The sequence below is a fragment of the Macaca fascicularis genome, chromosome X (genome assembly GCF_037993035.2).
Source record: "Macaca fascicularis isolate 582-1 chromosome X, T2T-MFA8v1.1".
Lineage (NCBI taxonomy): Eukaryota > Metazoa > Chordata > Mammalia > Primates > Cercopithecidae > Macaca > Macaca fascicularis.
Genome location: NC_088395.1, coordinates 141,768,297 through 141,782,563, shown reverse-complemented (window position 1 = coordinate 141,782,563; position 14,267 = coordinate 141,768,297). Strand labels below are relative to the sequence as shown.

General features: G+C 41.6%; 1 pseudogene; it reads left to right on the top strand.

Moving 5' to 3' along the window:
• Positions 1-651: 651 nt before the first annotated feature.
• Positions 652-1,426, top strand: LOC102116255 (tRNA (guanine-N(7)-)-methyltransferase non-catalytic subunit WDR4 pseudogene; annotated as a pseudogene).
• The last annotated feature ends 12,841 nt before the right edge of the window (positions 1,427-14,267 follow it).

Sequence of the window (14,267 nt, the reverse complement as noted above, 5' to 3'; positions counted from 1 at the left end):
GGGTTTTCTTACCTATAGTTAAATGATGCATTTAGTCTATTCTGCAACTGGCCATGGCTTTAAACAAGTCTTTAACGTAGGCTGGTTGCCATTCCAGTATAATTCACTTGAAAAGCAGTAGCAGTCAGGAATTGGAGCATCCTGGATGGGAGACAAGGAATCCAGAGCCTGGATTGGTGTGAACTTTTTATGCTCTTCACTGAATCCCCCCAAGACATCTGTAGAAGCTTGTTTGACTGTTCACCGAATGAGAGTGGTTAGCTATGCCTAACAGGGCCATCAAGGAAGGGCTCTTGGAGGGAGGACCCTTAAGTTCAGCCTTTAAACATGATGGAGAATTTTCTAGTTGGGTCTGAAAAGGTTGAGGCCAGATGTGGGAATGTCTTTCTACTATATAGAAGGAACAACCAGAAAAGACATGGAAGCCTGAAATACCTTATGTGCTTTATGAAATGTAAGTAGTTGGCTGATTCTTTTCCATACAAAACCATGGCAATGTCTGAGTGTCAGGACCATGGTAAGGAGGTGTATGGCCCTGACCTTACAGCCTCTGAAGAGAAGGTCTTGGTGGCCGACAAATCTGGAGATGTGCACTCCTTTTTGGTTTCAGAGCCACACAGATGTGGCAGACTTGACCTGCCACACCTGTCAATGTTGTTAGAGGTGACTGTGAGTCCTGATAACTGATTCATCCTCACTGCCAACCGGGATGAGAAGATCCAGGTCAGCTAGGCCACAGCGCCTCACAGTATCGAGTCCTTCTGCCTCGGGCACACAGAGTTTGTGAGCCACATCTCTGTGGTGCCCACTTAGCCCGAACTGTTTCTTGTCCTCCTCCAGGGACTGCATTCTTAGGCTCTGGGAGTACAGAAGTGGTCCATCAACTGCACTGCTGTCACCTGGCCAGTCTGCAAGAGCTGATGGGCCCCTGGGGCCCCAGAGGTTTGTCACATCCTGGATCACGTTCTGGTGCTAGGAGAACTGCATGGCACTTCTGTGCAACTGTATTCCTGTAATCCACATCTTCCAGCTTGATGCTCTCAGACAGCTAACTTAGTGTACAGGCAGCATCTGTCATTCTAACACCAAGTGTGAGATGTGGCTTTCGAGGAGACCCAGGGGCTGTGGGTGCTGCCAGACTGCCATGAAATCCCCCTGGTGGTCTGCAGGCCTGTGGGTGGCCAGTGGCATTCTGTTCCTGAATGCACTGTGTTAAAAAAAAAAAAAAAAAAGTCTCCAGTGTTATTCGTGGGAACTGGGCCATGCTGGAAGGCTCTAACTAGTCACAGATGCCAACTTCAGCAGTCTCTATAAGGCCATCTTCGATAACATGATCTTCTATCTGAAGAAGAAAGAGGAGAGACTGCAGTAGCAGCTAGAGAAGTCCCCCACCTGGGCCCCAAACCAAAAAGTTGAGGCCGAGTGAGGTGGCTTTGAGTTGCTGACCTTGGTGGTTGGTAGTGCCTCTCACAACCCTGAAACAGCAAAAGCAGTTTTTATTTGTTCCCTCCTCATCCTGACATCTCCCTTTAAGAAGGAAAAGATGACATTAATTAGGTCTGACCAGCTCAGCTCAGTGGATGGAATGGTCTCCTGGGCTCTAGAATATTCTGTATCACTGATCATAGGCTCTTGCCTGGTGTCTGTGCCCCTTCTGGTTGAAGAGAAGCTGTCCAGGGCATTAGCTCAACTAAGAGACTATGGGGCAGAGTGGAAGTGCTGAAGGCATTTTATCTTCATGTTGAAGGCAATCTGCTAACCTGTAGCAGTGGCAGTTTTTGATTTTTCTACCACACTCGTGATGATGTTCATGCTGGACATATCTTCCTCTAAGATGTATAGGCAGACATTTTTGTAGTGGCATGGAGGATGTTTTCATGTTGTTCTTGCCATCTCAGGTGGTATGCTGCTCTCCAAGTAGCCACTTGCCACACGGGGCTATTGAAACTCAAATAGAACTAACTCTTCAGCCATCCCCAGCTCCAGTCACACTTCATGTGCTCAGGAGCCGCATATGGTGAGTGGCTTCTGCGTGGGAAGTACAGAAACATGATTCCCGTGTCACAGGGAGCTCTCTCTGGCAGCACTGGTGCAAAAGGTGAACTTGTTTCAGCAAGTGTGAAGACATGTGCCCTGGCTAGAAACCCAGTTTTAGAGGGAAATGATCAAGAATATCGTATTTATTACTTTGATTTGACCTTTGCACACACTACAGAGCAGCAGCGGTGTCACTGAATTCCAATCACCTATCAATAAGGATGAACTTTTGCGACTTTCTGGAAATCTTTAGCAGCAATATATGGAACTAGACTCAAAACATATTGAGCAAAACATTTGGGCGCATGCACTGTTTGTGACTGAAGTGTTCAGTTACAAACTGAACACTTTTGGGAGGTGATTTGGGAAGAAAGATTCTGTGATAGTTTGGCTTCTAGATACATCAGGTAACTTGTTCATTTGAGCTTCTACCCACTCTCCAGTGATGAAGTTTCAAACACAGGAATGACTGTACATGTTGGTGATAACTTGGGTGTGGGGTTTTGCTGGGGCCTTAGAAACAAAAGCTGTATCAAAAGCTGGAGTGCTTCAAGTTTTTCATAAGTGTCTTGTTTTCCTAAAAAAAAAAGTCATTGTTATTTTATTTTATTTTGATTTTTTCCATAAGTTATCGCGGTACAGGTGGTATTTGGTTACATGAGTAAGTTCTTTAGTGGTAATTTGTGAGATTTTGGTACACCCATCACTCGAGCAGTATATACTCTGACATGTCCAGCATGAACAGCATTACGAGTATGGTAGAAAAATCTATAGCTGCCATAGCTATTGTTAGTCTTTTATCCCTCGCCCCCCTCCCACCCTTCCCTCCAAGTCCCCAAAGTCCATTGCATCCTTCTTATGCCTTTGTGTCCTCATGGCTTAGCTCCCACATATCAGTGATAACATACAATGTTTGCTTTTCCATTCCTGAGTTACTTCACTTAGAATAATAGTCTCCAATCTCATCCATATCGCTACGAATGCCTTTAATTCATTCTTTTCTATGAATGGCTGAGTAGTATTCCATTGTATATATATACCACAGTTTCCTTATCCACTCGTTGATTGATGGGCATTTGGGTTGGTTCCACGAACTTGCAATTGCAAATTGTGCTGCTATAAACATACGTGTGCAAATATCTTTTTTATAAAATGACTTCTTTTCCTCTGGGTAGATACCCAGTAGTGGGATTGCTGGATCAAATGGTAGTTCTACTTTTAGTTCTTTAAGAAATATCCGCAGTGTTTTCCATAGAGGCTGTACTAGTTTACATTCCCACCAGCAGTGTAGAAGTGTTCCCTGATCACCACATCCATGCCAGCATCTACTGTTTTTCGATTTTTTTATTATGGCCTTTATTTCACGAGTAAGGTGGTATCACATTGTGGTTTTGATTTGCATTTCCCTGATCATTAGTCATGTTGAGCATGTTTTCATATGTTTGTTAGCCATTTGTATATCTTCTTTTGAGAATTGTCTATTCATGTCCTTAGCCCACTTTTTGATGGGATTGTTTTTTCCTTACTGACTTGTTTGAATTTGATGTAGATTCTTGATATTAGATTCCTTTGTCAGATGTATAGATTGTGAGGATTTTCTATAAAAATTCTAGAAGATAACACTGGAAAAATCCTTCTAGACATTGGCTTAGGCAAGAATTTCATGACCAAGGACCCCAAAGCAAATGCAATAAAAACAAAGATAAATAGTTGGGACTTAGTGAAACTAAAGAGCTTTTGCATCACAAAAGGAACAGTCAGTAGAGTAAATGGACAACCCACAGAGCGAGGAAAAAAGGCATTCATGATGGTGCCTCAAAGACCTTCACAGCCTGTGAGAAGTAAATCTGTTTCCCAAGGCACCTTTCTGGTAGTTTGGCAGCTGAGCAGATGTGGAAAGAAACATGACTTCCTTAAAATATTTCAATTCAATCAGGCTCCTAAAATGTAACCTGTGGATGTAGTTTGAATATATGTCCCCATCAAATCTCATGTTGAATTGTAATCCCCAATGTTGGAGGTAGAGCCTGGAGGGAGGTGTTTGGGTCATGGGGTAGATCCCTCATGGCTTGGTGCTGTCTTTGCAATAATGAATGAGTTCTCATGAAGTCTGGTTGTTTACAAGTGTGTGGCACCTACCCCTCCCCACAAATCTCTCTCTTGCTCCTGCCCTGACCTTGTGACATGCCTGCTCCCACTTTGCCTTCTACCGTGGAAAAGCTCTCTAAGGCCTTCCCAGAAGCAGATGCCAGCACCATGCTTCCTGTATAGCTTGCAGAACTGTGAGCCAATTAAACTGCTTTATAAATTACCCAGTCTCAGATATTTCTTTATAGCAATGCAAGAACCACCTAGTATACCTGTGTTCCTCAGGACACCAGCATAGAGATAAAAATAGGGTCATAGTAATGATGAACTCAAATCAGTACTTTTCTGACTGAACCTGCTTTGATGAAGCCCCAGATCCCCTCCCTAATGCCTTCTAAGTACTTTTTGGTGTATCTCACGGATTTCTCATGTGTGCTCTGAAGAACAGTTCTCTTCAGCTCCAGCTTCCCCTCACTGTGGTCATCCATATCTCTTGGTGCTGACAACAACTGCTGCTGTACCAAAGACTGTGTCAAGGGCACACTCTCCCATGACTACAGTGGTCATTAGCACCTTGCCCCATAACCGAAGAAACAAATAGAAATATGTCATTGATACCATACTTTTAAGTACAAACATAGAAGATGGGTATTTAGGATTGAAAGGTTTTGTTGCCTGTACTTTCTAAATGTGTTAGGAATTTGCTGGTCTAGGGCAGAAGTGGAGAAGACAGTTCTGGGCAGGCACAGCCAGCAAAGCCAAGGTGAACATTTTCAGGCAGTCACAGTATTCACAGATGAGTTATAGAGCTATAAAATCCTCCAAAGCCAATGGAATGACAACAGGAACAATTCTGAAGGCCAGGGAAGATCAAGAACTTAATGTTTAGGCCTGAGAAAGCGTGTGAATGTGAAATGGATTCAAGTTTATTATTTTAAGAAATTCAGTCATGAAAAAGTGGTAACACAGAATTCGGTAGTTTGGAAAGAAGTACTAATATGCTGGGACTCAAGAATTTAGTTCTGACTTTGCCTAAGTTCTGTGCCTGAAATTTTACATAGTGTCTGTTCCAAGACTCCCCAGTACCAGACTTGATAGCAATGCTTCTCCACAAACTACCCGTGGCTTTTCGATTTTCAATCCAGTATAAACAAATAGTTTTGTAAAGTACTTCAAAAATGAATTACGAGAGTAACAACCATTTAGATGACGACTTTTTTTTTTGGCAGAACCAGTGCCTCAGCCTCTTAAGAAGCTGGGATTACAGACATGCGCCACCATGCCATGGCTAATTTTTGTAATTTTAGTAGAGACGGGGTTTCAACATGTTGCCCTGGCTGATCTGATCTCCTGGCCTCTAGTGATCTGCCTGTCAGCCTCCCGGAGTGCTGGGATTACAGGCATGAGCCACCGTGCTTGGCCTAGATGGCTACTATTTTTTAAAACCCAGAAAATAACAAGTGTTGATAAAGAGAAATTTGAACGCTGTGCTCTGTTGGTGGGATTGAAAAATGGGAAAACTGCTGTAGAAAACAGTATGAAGTTTTCTCAAAAAATTAAAAATAGAATGACTGTGTCATCCAGCAATCCCAATTCTGGATATATAGCCAAAAGAATTGAAAGCAGGATGTCTTAGTCTATTTGCACTGCTGTAACAAAATGCCTCAGACTGGGTAATCTATAAATAACAGAACTTTATTTCTCACAGTTCTGGAGGCTAAGTTCAAGAGCTAGGTATCAGGATTTGATGTCTGGTACAAAGGGCCTACTCTCCACTTCTACCATGGCACCTTACTGGTGCATCCTCTGGAAGGACAAATGTGGTGTCCTCACATGGCAGAAGAAATGGTAGACAGTGAATCAACTCTCCAAGCTCTTTTACAAGGGCCCTAATCTCATTCATGAGGGTTCTACCCTTATGACTTAATCACCTCTTAAAGTCCCCACCTCTTAATACTATCACATTGGTGATTAGGTTTTAACATACAAATTGGGAGGAGGCTCATTCAGACCATAGCACAGGGTCTTCAAGAAATATTTACATGCCCGGCCGGGCGCGGTGGCTCAAGCCTGTAATCCCAGCACTTTGGGAGGCCGAGACGGGCGGATCACGAGGTCAGGAGATCGAGACCATCCTGGCTAACACGGTGAAACCCCGTCTCTACTAAAAAATACAAAAAACTAGCCGGGCGCGGTGGCGGGCGCCTGTAGTCCCAACTACTCGGGAGGCTGAGGCAGGAGAATGGCCTGGACCCGGGAGGCGGAGCTTGCAGTGAGCTGAGATCCGGCCACTGCACTCCAGCCTGGGCGGCAGAGCGAGACTCCGTCTCAAAAAAAAAAAAAAAAAAAGAAATATTTACATGCCCATGTTCATAGCAGCACTAGTCACTGGAGCCAAGAGGTGTAAGCAACCCACATTTGTATGGACAGATGAATAGATAAACAAAATGCAGTGTATACATAACAATGTATTATTATGCAGCCTTAAAAAGGAAGAAACTCTTTTTGTATGATACATTATGGATAAACCTTAAGGATATTATGCTAAGTAAAATAAGCCAGTCACAAAAATACAAATACTGTATGATTCTACATATATGAAGTATCTAAAGTAGTTAAATTCATAGAAACAGAAAGTAGAATGGTGACTATCAGGGGCTTGGGAGGGGGGAAAAGGAGAGTTATTGTTTAATGGGTATGAAGTTTCAGATATTCAAAATGAAAAAGTTCTGGAGATCTGCTTCACAGTAATGTGAATATACTTAACATTACTGAATTACACACTTAAAATTATTAGATGGTAAATTTCGTTATGTTTCTTTTCTACAAAAATATTTAAATATAGCAGCTCTCTATTTAAAGATATGTTTAACCTGCTAGTACAAAATAAAAAATTGAAAGACAAAAAAGTGAATTATAAGATGATAGAAAGGAATTAACTCAAAATAATAAAGGACATTCATGAAAAACACAAAGCTAAAATAATATTCAATTGTGAAAATCTGAAAGCTTTCCCCCTAAGATCAGGAAGAAGACAAAAATGCCCACTTTCACCACTTCTATTCAACATAGTACTGAAAGTTTTACCCAGAGCAATTAGGCGACAAAAGGAAATAAAAGGCACACAAGTTGGAAAGGAGAACGGGAAACTATGTGCAGAGATAGGATCTTTTATATAGAAAATCCTAAGAAATTCTCAAAAAAAGTAGAACTAATAAAAAATTCAGCAGAGTTGCAGAATACAAGATCAATATGCAAAAATCAGTTGTATTTTTATACACTAACAATGCACAGTCTGAAATGGAAGTTTTAAAAAATTTCTATTTACAATGCTGTGAAGATAAATTAAATATATGGGAATAAATTTACACTTGATATGCAGCTTACACTTGTATACTGTGTAACCTTTTACTTATACAGTGAAAACTATAAAACATTGCTGAAAGAAATTAAAGATGACCTAAATAAATAGAAAGATATCCTGTTTGCACGGATTGGGAGACGATGTTAAGGCGGCAATACTGCCCAAAATGATCGACAGAATCAAAATGCCAATGGCCCTTTTTCTTGTAGAAATTGAAAAGCTGATCCTAAATTTTTAAAGGAATTGCAAGAGACTCTCCAAATAGCCAAAACAACCTTGACAAAGAACAAATTTTGGGTACTCACGCTTCCAGATTTCAGAACTTATTACAAAGTCATAATAATCAAAACAGTGTGGCATTCATGTAAGGATAGACACATAGACTAATAGAATAGAATAGAGAATCCAGAAGTAAATCCATACACCTATGGTCAGTTGCTTCTCAACAAGAGTGCCAAGATAATTCAATAGGGTAAAGAGTAGTCTTTTCAAAACATGGTGCTGGGATAGCTGGATGTACACATGCAAAACAATAAAGTTGGAACTCTGCCTTAAAAACCATACAACACAAAAATCAAAATTCATCAAAGACCTAAGTACTAAAGCTAAAACCATAAAACTCTTAGAAGAAAACATAAGGGTAAATCTTCATGATCTTGGATTGGCAATGGTTTCTTAGATAGGATAAAAAAGCACAGGCAACAAAAGAAAAAAATAGATAAACTGGACTTCATCAAAATTTTAAGACTTTTGTGCATCAAAAGATATTGTCAAAAACTAAAAAGACAATCCACAGAATAGGAGAAAATATTTACAAAGTGTGTATCTGAGAAGGGTCTAGTATCCAGAATATATAAAATAGTCTTACCACTCAACAATACAAAAGACAAACAACGAATTAGAAAATGGGTGAAGGACTTGAATAGACATTTCTCCAAAGAAAATACACAAATGGCAAACAATATATGGAAAGATGCACAATGTCATTAGTTATTATGGAAACAAAAATAAAAACTCCGGGGGGATACCACTTCACATTTACTAGGATTGACAGAAAAGAAGGAAAACACTGTTGGAAAAGATGTGGAGAAATAAGAACATTCATATATTGCTGGGGAGAGGTAAAATGTTGTAGCTGTTAAGGAAAACTAGTGTTTCCTCAAGAAGTTAAACATAGAATTACCATATGACCCAGGAATTCCACTCTTAAGTATAGACTCTAAAGAACTGGAAATAGGTGTCAAACAAAAAATTGTACCTGAGTGTTCATAGCAGCACTATTCATTCACTACAGCCAAAAGGTGGAAACAAGACAAATGCTTATCAACAGATGAATGGATAAATACAATATGGTATATCCATACAACAGAATATTATTCTGCCATAAAAGGTAATGGAGTACTGATAGATGTTACCACATGGGTGATCCTTGAAAACATTATCCTAAGCGAAAGAAGGCAGGCACAAAATATAACATATTGATGATTCTATTTTTATTAAATATACAGAATGAACAAATCCACAGAGATGGAAAGCAGATTAGTTTTTGCCAGGGACGGGTGGGAGAATGGGAAGTGACAGCTTAATGGATACAGGGTTTTTTTCAGGTTGATGAAAATATTGTGGAATTAGTGATGTTTGCACAACATTGTGAAGGTACTTCATGCCATCACATAGTATGCTTTAAAATGGTTAAAATGATAAATTTTATGTTATATGTATTTTGCCACAATAAAAAATAAGATTCCAGGGCTCTCCACTCCTGTAAAGAACAAAAGTCTTTCTGTACAGTTTCTTTAAAAGATCACTGAGGATGCCATGGCAACAGTGTAGAAGTGTGCAGTACCCATAGTTGTTCATGCTTGAATGTTTACGGAAGGACAGGATCCAGGCTTGTTTACTCTAGTTAATGTTAGGGTAGAGAAACTGCTGTGTGCCCTTTTTAATGGCGGAGCTGCTACCAGGCACCACAGGATAAGAATTTTCCTCATTTTGAGAGTTGTCCCTCCAGGTCCTTAGAGGTGACCCCTACTAGAAGCATTGGAATTATTATGCAAACGATAACCTTACCGACAGGTCATGAGCCATTTATATTCCCTGAGGTGGAAGGAACAATCAGTCCTTATCTAACTCTTAGAACTTTCCAAATTTGGGATGTATCAGTGGGGTTGTCAGAATTCTGAAACAATGCACAAGATTCCTGCCCTGCTCCTGGTATACATACCTTGTATAATGTCCTCCTTTTGGGTGTGGACAGAAACCTGTGAATGTATGAGATGTCATTCCAGTGATTAGGCCACTAATCAGTTGACTTTGAGTTAATTAAAAGGAGATTATCCTAGGTGGGCTTGACCTAACCAGAGTAGTCTTTAAAAGAAAATGAAGCTCAAAGAGACTTGTTCCTGATGACCTAGAAGGAAGAAGACAGTCCTGCTGTGAATGTCTATGGAGGTGATGTGGCAAGGAACTGTGGGTGACCTCTAGGAGCTGAAAGTGACCCCTGGCTGCCAGACAGCAAGAAAACAGGGACCTCAGTCCTAAACCACAAGGAAATGAATTTTGTCAACAATCAGTGAGTTTTGTAGAGGACACTGAGCCTCATATGAAAATTGCAGCCTTGACCAAAAACTTGGCTTCAGCCTAGGTTAGACCCAGAGCACAGGACCTGGCTAACCTGTTCTCAGACTCCTGACACTTGTCCTTCTTATCCTTGGTATACCCCTTTCCCTACCAAGGCCCTAGTTCAGAACTGATACTCCTAATCAAACACATTTATGGGGCTTTGCAATAATTCAGTCAATTTTCATAAATCTCTTCTAGGATCTATGGAAACCAGAAGAAGATTTTCACTCCTAGTAGTTGTTGCAAAATGGTCACGGGGTAAGGAAATAATTTCCCCTGCTGGAGTAGCACTTACTTCCCTACCCCACCCTTGGGATATTAGTGGTCCCACATAATTTACAGAAGCCTGGAGAAATTATTCTTGTTCAGAAATCATTGTTCTTCAGCTTCATCCAGGGGCTACAGAGATTTCAGCAGCCACTTCCATGTTATTCTAATAACTTCATACAGACATCAAAGGACACAAACAACTCTAAGCTGTTCATGTCCCAAATCACACTCTGCCTTGTATGTGGAAATCTAGCAGGAACACCCAAGAGCACCTTGGACCTATCTCAAATTCTTAAAACTTCACCAGAGAGATGAAGGCTTTTTCTTCTGCTGATCAGCAGCAATAGGTAGCTAGTGAAAACGTACTCTAGCTAATCTCACCACCCTAAGAACCACAGCCTTCTTTCCAGCAAAGTAATGCATCTTGTATTCATAAATTCTGTATTGTTTGGGCCATTAGATGTATATATATTGAAGGCCCATAAACATTCAAATTTTGTCAGACTTCTTTTTTTACTTTCACAATTGAAGAAATGCATGAACTTGAGCTTTGGAAATGCCTCATAGCAGTTCCTTAACATAAATCACTGGTTTCCACCAAATCATGCCTATAAAAGCTTCAAGTTATTTTATGATGTAGGGTGCTCCTCTCCTGATACACACTCACATCCCATTTATGCTGGGAAAAATATCTGGTAGTAGCCAGAGGTTCCTCCCAGCCTCTCCTGCTCAGTGGATGCTGAGAGTCCTGAGGCAAGGTTATCATCACTTAGATGTTGAGATTTCACAGAATGACACCTAGGGGGACATAAGAAGTTCTGGGATTGTTTCCTTCCTTCCTTACCCCCATCTGCTGATAGATGCACTTCAGATCACTTCAGATGTGCATGGAGCCCAATTAAATATTTAGTACCAGTCTGCTGCTGGCCACAGGGTGCCAGGAATTTATAGAGGCATCCTCCTGCAGTCCTGTGGGCCACACCATACCTACCATGACCCTCTGCTTCTTTTCTCACCCAAGTCAGTGTGACCCAACACAACATTCCTGGCCTCAGCTGGGGGTCAGGAGTTAAGAAAATAAGGCTTTCTATTTTAAAGTATTCTATTTTCTATTATGTTTTAAAATGGTCTTTAGAAGGAACAAGTTTGAAATGTCTATTGTTGCTGGTAGCTGCTCTGCCTCACAGTTTTGGCAGAAGCAGAAGCTGGTGATTACATGTCCAAAGAGTACTCTAATCAAGAAGCAGGAAAAATGGACAGCAGTCTCTACATTGCTCATCCTAGTCCTTGCCAGATACTGGAATCCCAACCTTGAACTCCAACCAGTCTTGAGACTTCCTGATGCCAAGTGCCTATCCTCCTAGACCTTTTTCCTTTAGGATGTCAGGCTCATCAAAAATAGTTTCTAGCAACGACAGGAGTGAGGAATGTGTTGAGGGTAGGGAAATAGGGAGTGGAGACAAGGTTTGACCACAGTTCTAGTGGAACTTGGTGTTAGGTAGGTTTTACAGTCTGAATATTTGTGTCCCTCCAAATTCATATGTTGAAATCCTAACCCCCAGCGTGATGGTATGAAGAGGTGGGCCCCTTGGGAGGTGATTGGGTTGGGTCATGAGAGTGGAGCCCCCATGAATGGTATTAGAGTCTGTATAAGAAGAGACATGAAAAAGCTTTCTTTTTTTTCTCTCTCTCTCAACCATGTGGAGAGAGAATACAGCAAGAAGGTGAAGGTAGCCATCTATGAACAAGGAGGAGGGCTCTCACCAGAGGACGACCATGCTGGTACTCTAATCTGGGACTTCCAGCCTCCAAAGCTGTGAGAAATGACTGTTTGTTGTTTAAACAAACAGTCTATAGTAATTTGTTATAGCAGCCTCAGCTGACTAAGACAATAAGGAAGTAAGTCATGGATTTACCTGCAGGAACATGAGAGAGGGGCCCTGTTGTGGGCACCAGGAATAAACCTGGGGCTTTGTCCTAGAAACAAATCATGATCCCAACCTCTGGAACTAGAAGACGATCTGCCACAGGGTGCAATCAGCAAGAATAGGGCAGAAATCCATGCAGTGAAAGCCAGGCAACTTGGCTATTAGCCTTGGCTCTCCCACTCAAAAGTTGTATGACTTTATGCACAACATTATGAATCTCACTTAGTTCTCTTGTAAAATAAAGAAATTCACTTATGTCAGTGGGTTTCAGCCTCTGGAGCCCCAACCTACTACAGGGCCATGCCTCTCAAACTTTAATATATACATAAATCACTGGGAGATCTTGTCAAAATCCAGGTCCCGGTTCAGCAGGTCTGTGGTGGGGACCTCAGAATCTGCATTTCTCACATGCTCCTAGATGACTATGTTCTGCTGGTCTCTGGACAACACTTTGAGTAGCAGGCAAGCATAGAGGACCACAGAAGTGTCTCAGTTACCTATCTGCTGGTAGGGATTGAAGATTAGAAGTCATCACCCCCTCCCCGGTTTTAGTAGGAGTAGCTTGTCTTTGGTTTGTTTTACATTTTAGGGCTTCACCTAAGATTCTATTTGAAAAATAAAAAGAGCTTAAAAGCAATGGATTATAGCCCTTTCTCAGGGGGAGGGGGGGTAATATTTTAAATTTTATTATGGAAAATTTCAAATATACACCAAATTCAAAAGTCTAAGAAATTCCCATATAGGCACTACCCAACGTCAATAAGTACATGTACATTTCCCTTTATATCCATCTGATAAGAACTTAAATAACAGAAAGAGAAGCAAACAGATTATCTTTGGGCTGGGATTCAAAATTCTTCCCAGTACAAAGACAGCCTGGCTCCGGAGCCTCACTGGCAGGGCCGCACTTCCAAGTGGGGAGTAAATGGGCCTGGTTTAGGGAGTTATCAGGAAGCAGGGACAGGAAACAGCACAAAGCATTCCAAGGCCTTCTCTCTGGCAGGGGAAAAGGCAAAGTCACAGGAAGGAATGGAGCCGGGGCAGGAATGTGGCCAAGCTCTTCTCCTTAAGTTTTCCTCCTGGAGGAACTCGTGAGGAGAGACAGCAGCAAGACGCTTGCTTCAATGGCTGCAGGAAGCCAAGGGTTCAGGCACACACAGACAGAGCTGGGGACTAGCAGAGGAAGGCTGTGAGCTTCAGGAAGGCTCACTGTTGATTTCAGCTGGAGTACAACCATCAAAGTCAGAGAATGGCTATCTTTTCCAAAACCAGAAACAATGCTGAGGGGTAGAATGCCCCCTATTTTCTGCCTTCTTTTTTCTCTTCTTTTTCTTAAGCCTTCTGTGTCCACTACCCCTTCTCTGCAACTGAGGGCTGGCAGGTAACAAATAGAGGAACAAGGTGCAGACGAGGCTGGATAAATATCAGTTGTTTTCACGCGCAGGAGCGCTCACAGTGGTGCTTCTGTTTTGCATATGACTACAGCCAATTCCATGTATGCAGCCCTCCCTGCGTACCAGACACTTGTATAAGCACGGCTGTACTTGGTTTCCATGGCAGCCTGCAGGGTGGATGCCTATTTGATGTCCCCAAGACACAGCTACAAGTAAAGCTAAAAGCTAATAAAGACAAAAAAAGACTAGTACTTCCATGTGGCAAGCACTGCTCTGGGCTGAATACTGTGACCCCAAAGTCAATGTCCACCTGCAACCTCTGAATATGACCTTACTTGAAAACAGGGTCTTTAAAAATGTAATTAGTTACATTTACATGTAGTCATACTGGATTAGGGCGGGCCCTGAATCTAATGAGACTGCTGTTCTCATAAGAACAAAGACACGGAGACACACAGGAGAGAAAGCCATGTGATGATGGAAGCAGCAATTAGAGTGATGCCTATAAGCCAAGGATCATTAACGATTGCTGGCAGCCACCAGAAGCCAGGAAGAGAGAGTGTG